This window comes from Ambystoma mexicanum, chromosome 1p (genome assembly GCF_040938575.1).
Source record: "Ambystoma mexicanum isolate Mex_15411 chromosome 1p, UKY_AmexF1_1, whole genome shotgun sequence".
NCBI lineage: Eukaryota > Metazoa > Chordata > Amphibia > Caudata > Ambystomatidae > Ambystoma > Ambystoma mexicanum.
In genome coordinates, this window is record NC_090921.1 from 347,299,816 (window position 1) to 347,314,007 (window position 14,192).

A 14,192-nucleotide genomic window follows, 5' to 3' on the forward strand; every position below is an offset into this window, starting at 1 on the left:
CCTGCCCTTGTTACACCCTGCAGTGAATAAAGAATTTGCTGCAATAAATACAATTTTGTGCTGCAAAATGTGCTTTTTGATGCCGCAAAATGTGTCCAATAACCTGGGTCTACACAGTGCCCATTTCGCATCTGGAGACCAGTACTTAGTGTTCGCAAAGCATGCTACTTTGAGTAGTGCTCTATTTGCGTATGCAAAGTTCTTCCATTCCTCTGGCCTTTTTTCCTACTATTTTATTGATTCTTTCATGTATGCTTTAAAGAAAGTTGACCCGCTGATCAAAATAAAGAAAAGAAAAGAAAAATGGGAAGACGGGTCTAAAATATCCCTTTAGTGTCTTTTCTAGAGTTTGTTCATTGAGTTGTTGCTTGATTTTTCGGCATCATGATTGGCTTTGGTTGATTACTGGGCAAACCTTTCTGTATTGGATCGAATAGAAAATATGCTAGTTAGTGCACTCCTAGCTGTGACTCAGAGATGATTCCACTTCAAGTAATGCAGCAGGTCGATTGATTTCCAGATAAGTAGATGCCACTCCTTTTCTTAGTTAAAATCATTTGTTTATGTTTATCCTGGTTGGCAAATCTACTACTTTGTGCACAGAACAGTTCAGGATCTTGGGGTTCAAGAGGTGTGATGGGTCTCCAATGGTTTCCTTCTCCTACCTGGACTCCAAGTGACCCCCCATTTCCCCAATGTTTCTTCTTAAAATGGAAGTCTGTGATTATCCACGGTTATCAGTTTGATTTGGTCAGATCCCCTTCTCCCAGCAGATAATTCAAATACTCTGGCATTATCAAGTGCCTGCTGCTGAGTCTTTGGCCGTTTTTCTCAAAACCATTCTCTTTAAGAGGGCCTTATTATTGTAACACTCCTTCCCAACGTGCAGCTGCAATGTCCTTTTCCTTCTTTAAGATCTTCAATGTTAAATCTTTTAGTCTTTTTCAGTCTTTTAATCCTTCTTATAATTTAGCTAGTTTTTAGACGACTTGCAATATATTGACTGAGAATGCCTTTGCGAGATCTGCCTGCACTCCAATTGACTCTTTTCTGCTTCACACCTTTTTAGACTTTGGCTGGTTTCTTCAAACAACATATACTACTGACATGCCATGCAAATAACTTTCATCTCTGAGCCTTCGAGTGGTGCGTAGATCTCTTGGAGCAATAGGCAGTTCAAGTGACTGCTCTACATTCCTTCTTTGCTTGTACTTTGGACCACATAGTCCAGCATGCAATTCAAATGACTTTCTTCTTGATGATGATGGATTTCTGACGCATCTATCACCCTGCACTTCAATTGACTTTTCCCCTTTCAGTCCTTCTTGGACCGCCGCTTCTTTCTTTATTGGACAACCTACCCAGCATGCAATTCCAATGATAGGCTCCACATTGGCTGTAATTTTGGGAACAAATGTATCATTGTTCAATTCACTGATCTCTTCACTCTTTCGATCCTCCTCCAGCCCTGGGCCTTGGCCCTCTGTGATGCTGGTCACCCTCTCAGACTCCTAGTTCTTCCAGACTTAGCATTCACACAGCCTCTTTTCACACTCTTCCTTCTGCCTCTCCAGGCCTGAGAATGCCTCCGTGTCACCTTCGCCACTCTCCTGTGTAAATTAGTGACGTTGTCGTTCAAGGCCTCTCCGGACCCTCAGATACGCTTCACTTTTCCTCCTCTCCTCTGACGCCCCTTCTTGTTGATGATTTGACATCTGCCGCCCACCGTAATGACTTTTGTTGGCTTGGCTTCTCCCCAAACTGGAGCAAGCCAGTAAGACCAGCAGAACTCCAATTCTCCTTGTGGCTTCAGCAGGACATCCTCTGGCCTTTCTCGCAAAGCCCTAATGCTTGTGTTGCTCTTTGCATCAGCTCCACAGTTCCCAGGTATTTGCCCCTTAGCCACCTCTTCCAATTACCCTTCTATTCTTCAGAAGGTTTGGACTGGGGCATGCAATTGGCTCATTCACCAACGGAAAAGTGGCCCATAATCCCAAGCGGCAATTAATTCCTTTTATGACAGACTGTCTGAATATTACCCATGGGGAGTTTTTTTGGTAATGTGTTGCAAATTGTGCATTTTAAAGAATATTTATTCAGTAAAACAGGTCAAAACTACTAGCTTCACAGTGAAGTAACTCAGCAAACTGGCCAAACAAATTGGCCCACTCTACCATGTTGGGCCGGCACTGCGGCCATGGGCCGATTGCCATGTAGGCCAGCCTGAGACTGCACTTCCGGTTCCTTGTGCATTCAGGTGCAGCTTCTCCTTTTGGTCCTCCTTTCGGAATGGGCTTAAACTTAGCACCGTTGGTCCGCTGTCTGTGAACTTCTTGAGTTCTCCCTACACTCCTAATGTCATCCTTCACCAGAGACCATATAGGTCGGTGCCCTTTCGTTCATTTTTAACCAAATTGTGTGTGTGTAAAACCGCAAAGAAAATGCCCATTGTCCAGGGCGATTCCAGTGCACGGGCCCTCGGCATATCTCAGTAAAGTTCTATCTGACTACATCGAAAAGTTTTTATCGAATACAATTTCGTCGAATTCATTTTTTTCTCTAATTCGATTTAGCCGCAAATATATGCAGCGAGGGAGACCCACGCAGTCCCACTGAACACCCCCACTATTTATTATCACGATTACCACCCGCCCTCCACACATATTTGGGGCCAAATTCGTTAATTACATTTCGACAAATTCGAACTTGATCAATTCTTCCGCGTTGTAATCTTCCTATCCCCTGAGTAAGTCTAACATTTTCTATAAGTACTAATGGGTCATTTTGCGATCTCCCAAAACACTAAAATATGGGAAATAAAACAGGAGTAAAAAAAGGGTTTTGCATGGCTCTACACCTATGTTGGCACCCCTGGCATTGTGATGGTTTTGGCAAACGGGCCAAGAATCCTGTTTCCCCTTTCCATTTCCCGCCCTCCCTGCCAAAACGGAATAGTATTCAGCCAGCAGCCCAATTTCAAGGTGGTGGAAACCACTGAGCAGCTTTTATGAACAAGTAACAAAATATTCTCCACCCACCTGCAAATTATTTTCCATTATAACGTGTGTGTGCTATAGAGGCACACCATTGAAAGACAGACAGCGGCTTACGATCCATCCTCATTATTACCTTGAATGTACAAAAATACAGCAGATTTGTGTGTTCTTGTATTTCTGACAGAAAGGAACATGTAATTAAACAACTGGCATATAAAGAATTGCTTGAACAGTGTTGTTGAAACCAGCAACATTCGCAATATCACATAGAGTAGTACATCCAAATAATATCGAACATAGACGAATATAAATAATAGACAGTAGGTGGCACTGTTTGAATGTATGTGACCTGAATGCTTGGCTAGAAGACGTCAGGATAATTCTGACTCACAGTACAAACGAACACCAGTGCGGAGGTCTTCATAGTGTGCGGCGTGGAGGGCAGGGAGACGGACGCATTCCCGGGAGGCGCGAGTACCCAGCTTCAAAATCCCCCATTTTTTTTAAATGGGGGAAATGGGCAGGGGCTGCTCACAGGGAGTCGGACTGGAGCATAAAACTTTCTCGGGCACCAATGAAAAAATGACACACAGTTGCAAATGGCAATTCATTCCTTTAGTGACAGACTGTTTGAATAATACCCAGGCGGGGTTTTTTGTTAAAATGTCAGCAAATTGTTATATTTAAGGCCTATTTATTCAGCAACAATGTTAATGTTAAAGGTATTTATATAGCGCACCGTCACCAACGGAGTTGGTCTCAAGGCGCTCTGGCGGATCTGTAAACGAAGAGGTCGAGTTGGGTTAGTGGGTGAAGTGGGCGCAGGAAAGTGAGAAGGTGGTGTCCTGTTGGCAGCTTCAGTTTGGTTTTCACCGTACGCTGAGCCTGGGAGTGAATATAGGATCGAAGCCAGTCCTCGTGTGCTGTTGTTGCAGATCATGTGTTGATTGCTTGGTGTTGCAGTGTGGTGGAGTGCGTGCGGTTTCCTGCGAGAGAAGTGGTTGTGTGGATTTTTGTGTGAGTTAAGTATGCAGAAATTTGAGGTTTTGGGTAGTGGGTTATATGTCTTGTAAACCTTGTCGTTTTGTTTAATGTGTCCGGTTGTCATCCTGGTAGGTAAATTCTTTATCTTTCTTTCCTGACTGTCTAGTTTCTATGGCGGTGGAGTGGCTGGTTCCTCGCAAAGTTATTGAGCTAAGTACACCCGGATGGTTGAGTATTATCCCTAGTACAATAGTGGTAGTATATTATCATTCCCTGCTCCTTCCTATCTGTTTACTGTTGGTGGTCTATTGGGTAAACATATTCTTTCTCTCCCTTTACTGGCAGTCTAGTTTCTAGGGCAGTGGCACGGCTGATCCCCAGCTAAGTTATTTGAGCTTAGTACAACCAGTTGGGCAAGCATTATCCCTACTTGGGTAATGGTGTTATATTATCATTACCCGCCCCTTCTATTTGCTGTCGGTGGTCTAAAGCTGCCTGTGATTGCAATGTGGGCCAAGTGTTATTGCTAGGTCGTACCTTGCCTTCCTTCCCGATTGATCTGTGGGTGTTCTCTGTTGTGGTTTTAGGTGGTCTATCAACAGTTGATAAATGGATAAGTTGTATGTCAGTATATCCTTACTTCTGTCAAGGGTCTGGCGCTTTCGGGAAGGGGATAGGTTCCTCTCTCAGCCTAGTTCTGCTGTGTATGCCCCTATGGGCATTCTTTCTAGTTATGGAGTGAAGAGCCAGGATTTGAGGCGTTTCCTGAATTGTAGGCGATTTCTTGTGTTCCGTATGTTCTTTAGTACCTCATTCCAGGTTTTTGGTGCAAGGTGAGAGAAAGAGGATCCTCTGAGTTTTTTTTGATGTATGATTTGGGTTCCAGACAGATGTCGCTACTGGATCTGAGTGGTCTTGTAGTGTGATGTACGTTTATTTTTCTTCTAAGGAACTCTGCACCTTGGTTGTGGATTGTTCTGTGTGTTATGCACATTGATTTGAACTTGATCCATTGTTTGATGGGTAGCCAGTGTAGAGTTTTCAGTTCTGGTGTAATGTGTTCTCTTCAAGGTAGGTTAAGGAGCTGTCTTGCCACTGCGTTTTGTATGCGTTGGAGTTTATTTAGGAGTCGTTCAGGCAGGCCTAGATATAAGCTATTGGCCTAGTCTAATCTGGACATGATGAGAGCGATGACGGTGGTTGTTTTGTTTGTGAATGAGAGGAATGGTAGGATCCTTTTTGCCGCTTGCAGGAGAAAGAAGCATTTCTTGATTAGGGCGTTTACTTGTGGCTCTAGAGTGAGTACATTGTCCATTTTACAATCGATGATGGGGCTGGTTTCTCACCAAGTTCTGTTGGCCATGGGATGTAGAGGTTGTCTTCTCCGTTTTTTGCGATGATCATTATTTTGGTTCTGCCTGGATTGAGTTTGAGGTAGTTTGAGTTCATCCAGTTGTATATTTCACAAAGGCAGTTCTCTAATGTTGAGTTTTCTTCTTCAGAGTCTTGTATTTTATAGACTATTTGTGTGTCGTCCGCGTAGTTGTAACAAGTGAGGCCATGTCTTTCGATGATTTGAATTAGTTGAGACAGGTAGATGTTGAATAGTAATGGCAAGAAGGATGATCCTTGTGGGACTGCGCATGACGATTATCTTGGGCTTGATTTGGAAGGTTTCATCCATAAGTTTCTGTTCTGTTTGTTAGGAAGGATTTGATGCATAGTAAGGCATTGTCGGCGATTCCAAATTCTTCTAGTCTCATGATGAGGATGTTGTGGTTAACTGCGTTGAATGCAGCAGAGAGATCTAAAAGTATCAGAGCGGTGTTGTTGTTTGAGTCTGCATTTGCCTTTAGATCATCCTAGATTGAGAGCAGTGCTGTTTCTGTTCCTCTCATCGGTCTGAAGCCTACTTGTGCCTGGTTAAATAGGCAGCGTTCCATGAATTCTTGGTTTGTTCTATCTATGTGTGTTTCCAGAAGTTTAGCTGGGTAGGGGATGTTGGAGATGGGTATGATAAAAACGACTAGCTGCATTGTGAAGTAACTCATCAAACTGGACCACAATGAGCAAAAAAGTGGCCCATTTAGACCCAAAAACTGTCTCACCCTAGCATTTTGCATTTTTGGTTTGGGCATTGCCCTATTGCTCTATAGGCCAGTCCGAGCCTGGTGGCTCATCCATAATGGGCGAGGTGGCATTGACCCAGCGGACCCCTCACCCATTATGGAGGAGGCAAGGAGCCAACCCAGCGAAACACTGAGCAGCACCTCGGCTGCTTTTTCTAGCTGAGGGAGTGCTCCTGGGTTGGCTGAACTGTCAAAGGGAAAGGTTCAGTTCCCCAGCCGCACATGCTGGGGGCGTTTTGCCTCACCAACCTTGCATAGTTTATTGGAAATGCTGGCTCAGGAACTGCATTTCTGTATGTGCGAGGGAGAGCTCCTGCGCCTCCTCGCATATTGGACAGATCAGCCTGGAGCAGGGCATTCCAACACCCACACGTAAGGCCCCTGCACATATGTGCAGGAACCAGGAAGTTCTTGCTTCCCAATTCCTGTTCATGATGCAGGAGCTAGAGCGCTGGAGAGGAAACTTCAGGACCGGGGCAGAATGTAAGTTTATGTTCATTTATTTTCTATTTAAATATGTGTATGGATGCATGTATGCTTGTGTTATGAGTGAGTGTATGATAATGGATGCTCTTGTGAATGATGTGCTTGCTGTGTGAATGTGTTTGTTTTGGTCTGTGCAGCTGATTTTGGTGAGTGGGGGGAGGAGGGTTGTACAACAAAGTCATCTTAAAAATACTTTTGTTGCACAATCCCCCTGCTCACCTGCTAAAATCCACTCTCCTTCTGAGGCGCTGTAGAGCCCAGGGGACAAGGTTGGTATTTTTAATTTGGACATTGATCATAGATCTCCAGTTAAAAATACCATGCTTTCCCCCAGGTATTCCCAGCACCTTGCAAATACAAGGCGATGTGGGGCACAGGGTACAGGGATGGTATCCTTTTACTGGACATCTATAATAGAGGTCCAGGAAAAAATATCATGCCTGCCCCCTGGACTCCCCAATGCCAATTGCAAACTGTTTGACTCTTTATTCCATTTATTTTAAATTATGCTCTAAAATGTAACATTTTAACCCATTATTTAATTTAAAAAATCCTGGCGGGAACCTTTCCCAAACTCCCTTGATTGGTTTGGGCTCCCTTGCTGCGCTCGTCGCTATGGCATATCTGGGGGAAATATTTATGCCCCTCCACTTACAAAAATTCACCAGCTGCCACTGGCCCTGGAACTTTGCTGGGAGCAGGGTGGGGGAGCCAAGGGACTGTGCTGGGAGTAGGATGGGTGGGAGCCATGGGATAGTGGTGGGAGCAGGGTGTGGAGAAAACAGGGCCTGTGGTGGGGTGGGAAGAGCCCAGGGACTGGGTAGGAGTGGGATGAAGGTGCTCAGACTGTGATGGGAGTAGGTGGGGAAGCACAGGGACTATACTGGGAGTAGGGTGCAGTGATGGCACGCAATTGTTCATAGCCATTTGGATTTACTGTCCATTTGGCATTTTTGGGGGGGCTGGCCTGCCCACAATTGTTCTTGGGGGGGGGCAGGCCTAAAATGTTTCAAGACCACTGCTCTAGTGCTAGAATTATGATTAGTAAGCAATACAGGAAATACTTAATTTGTAAGTAAATAAGTGCCAGGGTCCAAATATTCTATGTCAAGACAGGAGGCTCGGATTATGCTTTCTTACACTTTACTTCTCAAGCAGCTTTACAAAAAAAAACACATAATAAACAGTAACAAAGCTAAAAAACTACAAGTGCCACTTTCGTTAGTCTTTGGTAGTCCAAGGTATTATTGGTCCATGATATGATATGATATTTTATTTGTAACGCGCTCGTACACAAGTGTTACAGAGCGCGATAAGGCAAGGGAGGGGAACAGGGGAGAGACAAACAACGATCTTACTAGGCCCAGTGACATTGAGAACGTGCAAGTGCAGGGGAGAGGAGAGGGGAAAAGTGCATGGGGGGAGTGAAAAGTGCAGAGTAGTGGAGAAAAGATAAATAGTAATAAATACAATAATTAGGTGATATAGGCAATAAACAGTGGTAGTGCAGCCAGCAAGTGGCAAGTGCTGTATTTACTGCAGCAGACTTAGGAAGGTCTAAATAAGTGCAGAAAGAGAAGAAAAAGAAGGGGGTGGGGGACTGTATGGGTACAGATACAGGGCCTCATTATAACTCAGGCGGTCCGGAAATAACGGTGGCGGTAAACCGGACCGCCTGATCCCGACTCCTGCAGGCGGGAGGTGATGTTCCCGCCAGATCTGACCTGGCGGGTTTATCACCGCCCGCCTGCAGGCGGACGAGGAAACACCGGCAGCATTACGAGATGCTGCCGGTGTTTCCATGATTCCCATTCCCATCGAGTACCATAGGACTCGATGGGAATGGGGTTTAACACCATTCCGCCTCGGTGATTCCCGGAAAACCGGGGTTGTAATGCCCCGGTAATTCCGGGAATCACGGAGGCGGAATGGTAAGACGAGTCCGGCAGTAACCAGGCGGTTTTACCGCCGCAGTTACCGCCGGACTCGTAATGAGGCCCACAGTCTCCAGTGCAAGGGGTGGCCAGGAGGCAGTGCAGGACGGTGGCAGGGTGAGCAGGTACCTGGGCCCAGGGGACAGAGGGTGGCCGGGTGCACAGTGCCAAGAGAGAACAGATCAACAGGGGGGAGGGGTAGCGAAGGCAGAGGCAAAGAGGAAGGTCTTGAGGTGCTTTTGGAACCGAAGATGGTTCTCCTCAAGTTTTAGAGTGGCAGGGAGGCTGTTCCAGAGGGAGGCCCCAGCCGAAGTCAGATCTACCCCTAGCTCGTTTCTTAGAAAAACAGCTGACCCTGAGGGAGTTAGAGGCAGAGGAGCAAAGAGCTTGAAAGGGGTGGTATTTGCGGAGGGATAGCTGAATGTATTTTGGACCCAGGCCCCAGAAGCCTTGTGGACAATGCAGAGGGTTTTGAATGTAATCCTTGCATCCACTGGAAGCCAATGGAGAGATTTCAGAGCTGGAGAGATACGGTCCCAGGGCTTGAGGCCTAGGACAAGTCTTGCAGTCCTGTTCTGGATTAGTTGCAGATGGCAGAGAGTAGAGCCGGGTAGATTTAGAAAGAGGCTGTTACAATAGTCTAGCCTAGAGAGAACCAGAGCTTGGGAGACAGTGAGCTTCTGGGGAAGGAGAGGAAAGGAAGAGTACGTCTCAGGAGGTGCAGTAGAAAGTTTGCCTTTTTTGAGACCTCAGATATGTGGGAGGAGAAGGAAAGTGTGGAGTCAAAGATGACCCTGAGTTCTTAGCCTCGCAGGTGGGGGTAGGAGGAGGGCCAAGGGAGGCCGGCCAGAGAGTGAGGGGAAAGGATGGTGAAGGTGTGCCGATGAGGAGGATCTCTGTCTTGCTGGGATTCAGACAAAGATCATTGGCGGCACTGGAAGTTTGAGCAGAAAATGGCAATACAGTGGACGAGAGTTGCCAGGTATTGGTTGAAAAGCCAGGGCGAGAGGTTGGTCCCCTGGGGAACACCACAGGTAGAGAGGAAGATAAAGGATAGGAAGGACAGTTGGACCTGCGAGGGTCGATCAGAGAGGAAAGAGGTCAGCCAGGCCACAGCCTTATCAGTGATACCCAGGTTATCACTGAGACGGTTGAGCAGGATGGTATGGTTGACCGTGTCAAAGGCAGAAGAGTGATCGAGTAGAATGAGGACAGAGGGACTGTTAGAGTCCAGGTTGGAGAGATCTTCACGGATGTTCAGCAGAGCAGTTTCCGTTCTTCTGGCCATGAATAAACACGTGATAAGCCTGACCAATCCACAAACATATATTCCCAAAAACACTGCTACTACTTTGTAACTCCTCTTTCTTTGCTGCTGGGGCAGCAAGTTAAATACATTACTTGCTTTATTTATTATTATCGCTTACATTTGTGTGTATTATATCACGTGTTAATTGCAGTGCATGTGCAGCGTTATTCATGGTGTGGTGGAGCATTTCCGCGTAAGTATCTCTATATTCACTGTGGTTGCCGTCAGAACCAGGCTAACGCTCCGGCGACCACAACAGCTCAAGAAAGCAATAGAGGTCATTGCGTTTATGGAAGAGAGTGAAGCGCAACGGGACCTTGTAGTTCCGGCACTTCATATCTTCTTCCATGACCGTTGGTGAGGAGCACGAACGCCAGGAACGGTCGCTCTAACAGGAAAAGCACCTAGCTGCACGGTGCATATAAGAACACAAACGGAGAGTGTCAAAAACTGTCAGAAGAAAGTATGATGTGCGTGCCATATGCACAGGGCCCCTGCAGGTCATGAGAGCCATTGCAGCTCCTTTAAGTGACGGGCACCATCCCTGGTAAAACCTGGTGCTGAATGATCAGCTTCTGGTCTCACTAAATATATATATATACAATCTTGTAAATTTACGGCTAGCAGGCCCAAGACTCCTGTATTGACTTTACAGATATATCGACAACCTGCCTGGTAATATTACATATTAGCCATGAGCACTTCCAGTTTTGAAGGGAAGGCTAGCATTAGCCAGGAGAGAATTCACCCAGGCATGGGACAGGTATTACAGGTGACTCTGGGAGCTAGATTGGGACATGGTTGCCAACAGTTTACACTGATGGAGGATTGGCTAAGGTTCTCCCAGGGTATGGAAGAGCTTAAAGGGGTAAGAGAACACAGGAGAGTAAAAGGAGGAAGAAAAGCAGCCAGCGGGTCACAAGAGACCCAGACCCCTCGGAAAGGCGACACAAAAAAGAAGGGTGGTAAGAGAAAGAAGGTACGATCCATAGTAAGATCTAGCAGATGGCGAGACAGGTCATCCAGTAGTTCAGAAAAAGGAGATGACGACTGGCAAGATGAGTTCTCTGAGGAGGAGGTGGTCTCAATATCATCCTCAGACAAAGAGCGTAAGAAAGCTCCAAAGAAAAGGAAAGTCGTTGACGACGATGCAGATGGTGACGATTTTGACTCTGAGGCACTTATCCATCCTTGGTCTTCAGAATGGTAGCTGGCTAAGAAAATAGCTTATTTTAAGAAGCGCCTTAGGGCACCAATGGCGAAGGAGGTCAGAAACAAGTTAAGGGCAGAATGCCCAAGACCGCACCTCCCTGAAGGGATTGCTGACACTCCAGAGATCGACGATAAAATGGTGACTTTCATAGGGAAGTACATGAAAGATCTGAGGAAATGCATGGACAGGTCCTGGCAATCTTGCCAGGACAAGATTTTGGACATTGTGGGTCTGCTCGTGAAAATAATTCAGATGGCTGAGGAGGCCCGCGAGAAAAATGAGGCAGTAGATCCGGTGGTGTTAAATGGATGGGCACAAAGGGCCATTTGCATGTTGGGAAATACCAACTGCACAAATACAACCAAAAGGAGGAGGTCGCTGTTGGTAAAAATAGATCCCAAACTTCGCGAGATGGCTACCTTGGAGTCAGCAGCTGCTGCAAAGGGGAAACTGTTTGGGGACTCCTTTATAAAGGAGCTTACAAAATTTGCTAATTCGTAAGCGGCAATCGACAAAGCACAGGCCTCCCTCAAGAGGGTTTTCGGCAGGCACATTTTCAGGAGGGCTAGCAGAGGTAGGGGCTGCTCTACCAGCCGTTACCTGTACAACAGTCCCTTCAGTGATAGAACACAATGGAGAGAACAAGAACACCGGAAACCAAGCCTCTTCCTTCCCTCCCAAGGTAAAGGAAGGGGCAGAGGCTTGCGACAAGGAGACCAGAGGCTGGTGACAAGGAGATCACCAACAAAATAGCACAGGTGAGAGCAAGTGAGCTCAAGCACGCAGTAAGTGTAGATCTCCCTGCAGTATGTGGGAAATTAGCAAAGAATGTAGACTATTCGCATACCATATCCAAAGATGCTTGAGTCTTGGACAAGGTCCAGGGGTTTCACATAGATTTTTACATGACACCAAGGCAGACAACTCTCCCAAATAGTATATGCCCAAGCATAGAAGATCAGCAATTGCTAGAATCAGAACTCCTTAATAGGTTTCACAAGCAATGTGTTCCTGGTCAAAGGGAAACACAAGCTGAGGCCAATTATCAACTTGAGAGGGCTGAACAATTTTATGACTTACAGACATTTAAAAATGGAGGGGATTCACCTCCTAAGGGACATATTAATACAGGGAGATTGGGTGGCTAGGATAGACCTACCCTTGCAATCATGTAAGTCAATGAATGTATTTGCATCATGATTTATTGTGATATTATCGTAATGATATTGATGTGATGTCATGACACGATTTCCCACACTCTTTGATTCAGTGCACTGAGATATGTGTTTCATTTTAGGTACCGTAGTGAATAACATGCCAGTTGGGAACTGAGAGATGGAGGAATTTCATTGGTGATCGCATTTACCGGTTGGGGCGCAAAATTTGATCCTCAAAAGAAAGAGGAGGTTACAAAAGAGTAGCAGTGCAGTGTTTATGGGACTATATGGTTGTGGATTGGTCAGGTTTATCGCATGTTTATTCATGAGCCAATAATACCTTGGACTACAAAGACTCTTACTAAAGTGGGACTTGTAGTTTTTGATTTTGTTACAGTTTGTTATTGTTTTCTTTTTGTAAAGCTGCTTGAGAAGTAAAGTGTAAAAGAAAGCATATTCCTTCGCCTCCGTCTCTTTAATACAATTATGACTTTCTGGAACGAATGTGTTAAAATCTGAATTTTACAGCACAGCTCACTTCTCACTGCTGCTGTCACCCACTGCATTGTGAAGATACTTGAAATTGTACCTGGGTTGATGTGTACACTGCCCATAGCAGATGTGCAATTTAAAACTGCAAATCAAAATATAAGAGCAGATATGTCTTGAAATGAGACACCATGTTCCCCTGATTTCAGCCCTCACATGGCAGGAACCATCATCCCTCCATCATCATGATGCCAGCACTTAATGCAAAGCCCCAGGGAGACCGACAGACTTACAACAAAATGGCTTCTAAATTCGATTAATCACTCTACAAAGAATAGCACTATGAATGAATGTGCTGAATCCGACCTGCAACCCTGCTTTATAATAAATGAAGTTTCATTTTCTGCTGTTTCCAGTGCAGACCAAGGAGAATCTACAAAGTCTAAGGTGGCGGCCGCCATGCGCATTGGAGGGCTTTCCCATATTGCCACTGCGCTGCTTTGCCTCATCCCCACAATGATTGGCCAAGATACAGTCTATCAGTTGCCAGTAACAAGAGCCGGAAGGCCCAGCAAATCGCACAAGCAAGGTCATCTCCTGTCGTGGCCTGTAAAGGTCTTCTGTTCCTTTAAGTGAGAAGCCCCTCTGTTGGGAGCGTGTTCCATGAGGCAAGGGGAAATGGAGGAGTGTTGGCGTGAGTACGCCAGTTCCAGTTTGTAGTTGAATAAAGAAGGCTGTTCCTTAATCCCTCTGACTCTGCGTCCTTTATATGTGTATAGTAAGCCCAGTCTGGGCAACAACTGGTGACGAGGATCTCTCCCGCGAGTCAGAGTCCTTTCCAGCGGGTGATCCCACCTCGCTTGGGTCCATATGAGCGGCTGGTGATCCCACTGAGTTGCTTCCTTGTGTTCCACGGTGCTGCTCTCTGCGCCCCGGTGACTGGTGATCCTGCCATGACACGTCCTTCATCGCTGGGCGCCTGGCCTGTGAACAGTCCTAATTCGGACGAGGACGCGTCTGTTTCTGACACCGGCAGCCCACCTCCATCCCTGAGAGCGTGCGTCCGGAGACGCTGCGCACAACACGACTGGCAGCAGCATGCACGTGGCCAGGGCCGCCGCCACAGAAGAGCGTGGTGACCGCCATCACCCGCCCCCAACTGTGACCACGCCCACCTCCACTCGCCCACTGCAGATAAGAAACAGGGGCATACCCACGCAATGGCGGGGAGCGACCACAGGAAGTCTAAGCAGTGACCGCTGTGGCTGTCTCCACCCAGCTTCAACGGGGACGGCGACTGACAGCTCACACCTATCCACGCAGCACCGCAGAGAGGCTGCTGGAAAGAAGCAGGGCCCACCCACACAGCTCGACTGAAAGGCTACCAGAGGTCAGTGCACCACCATACTCTAGGAGCAGCCTCACTCATTTACGGCTCCTCCTCTGCCTTCTGTCACAACGCCATACTTGCCTGCCACAGACCAGAGGCTCTGGT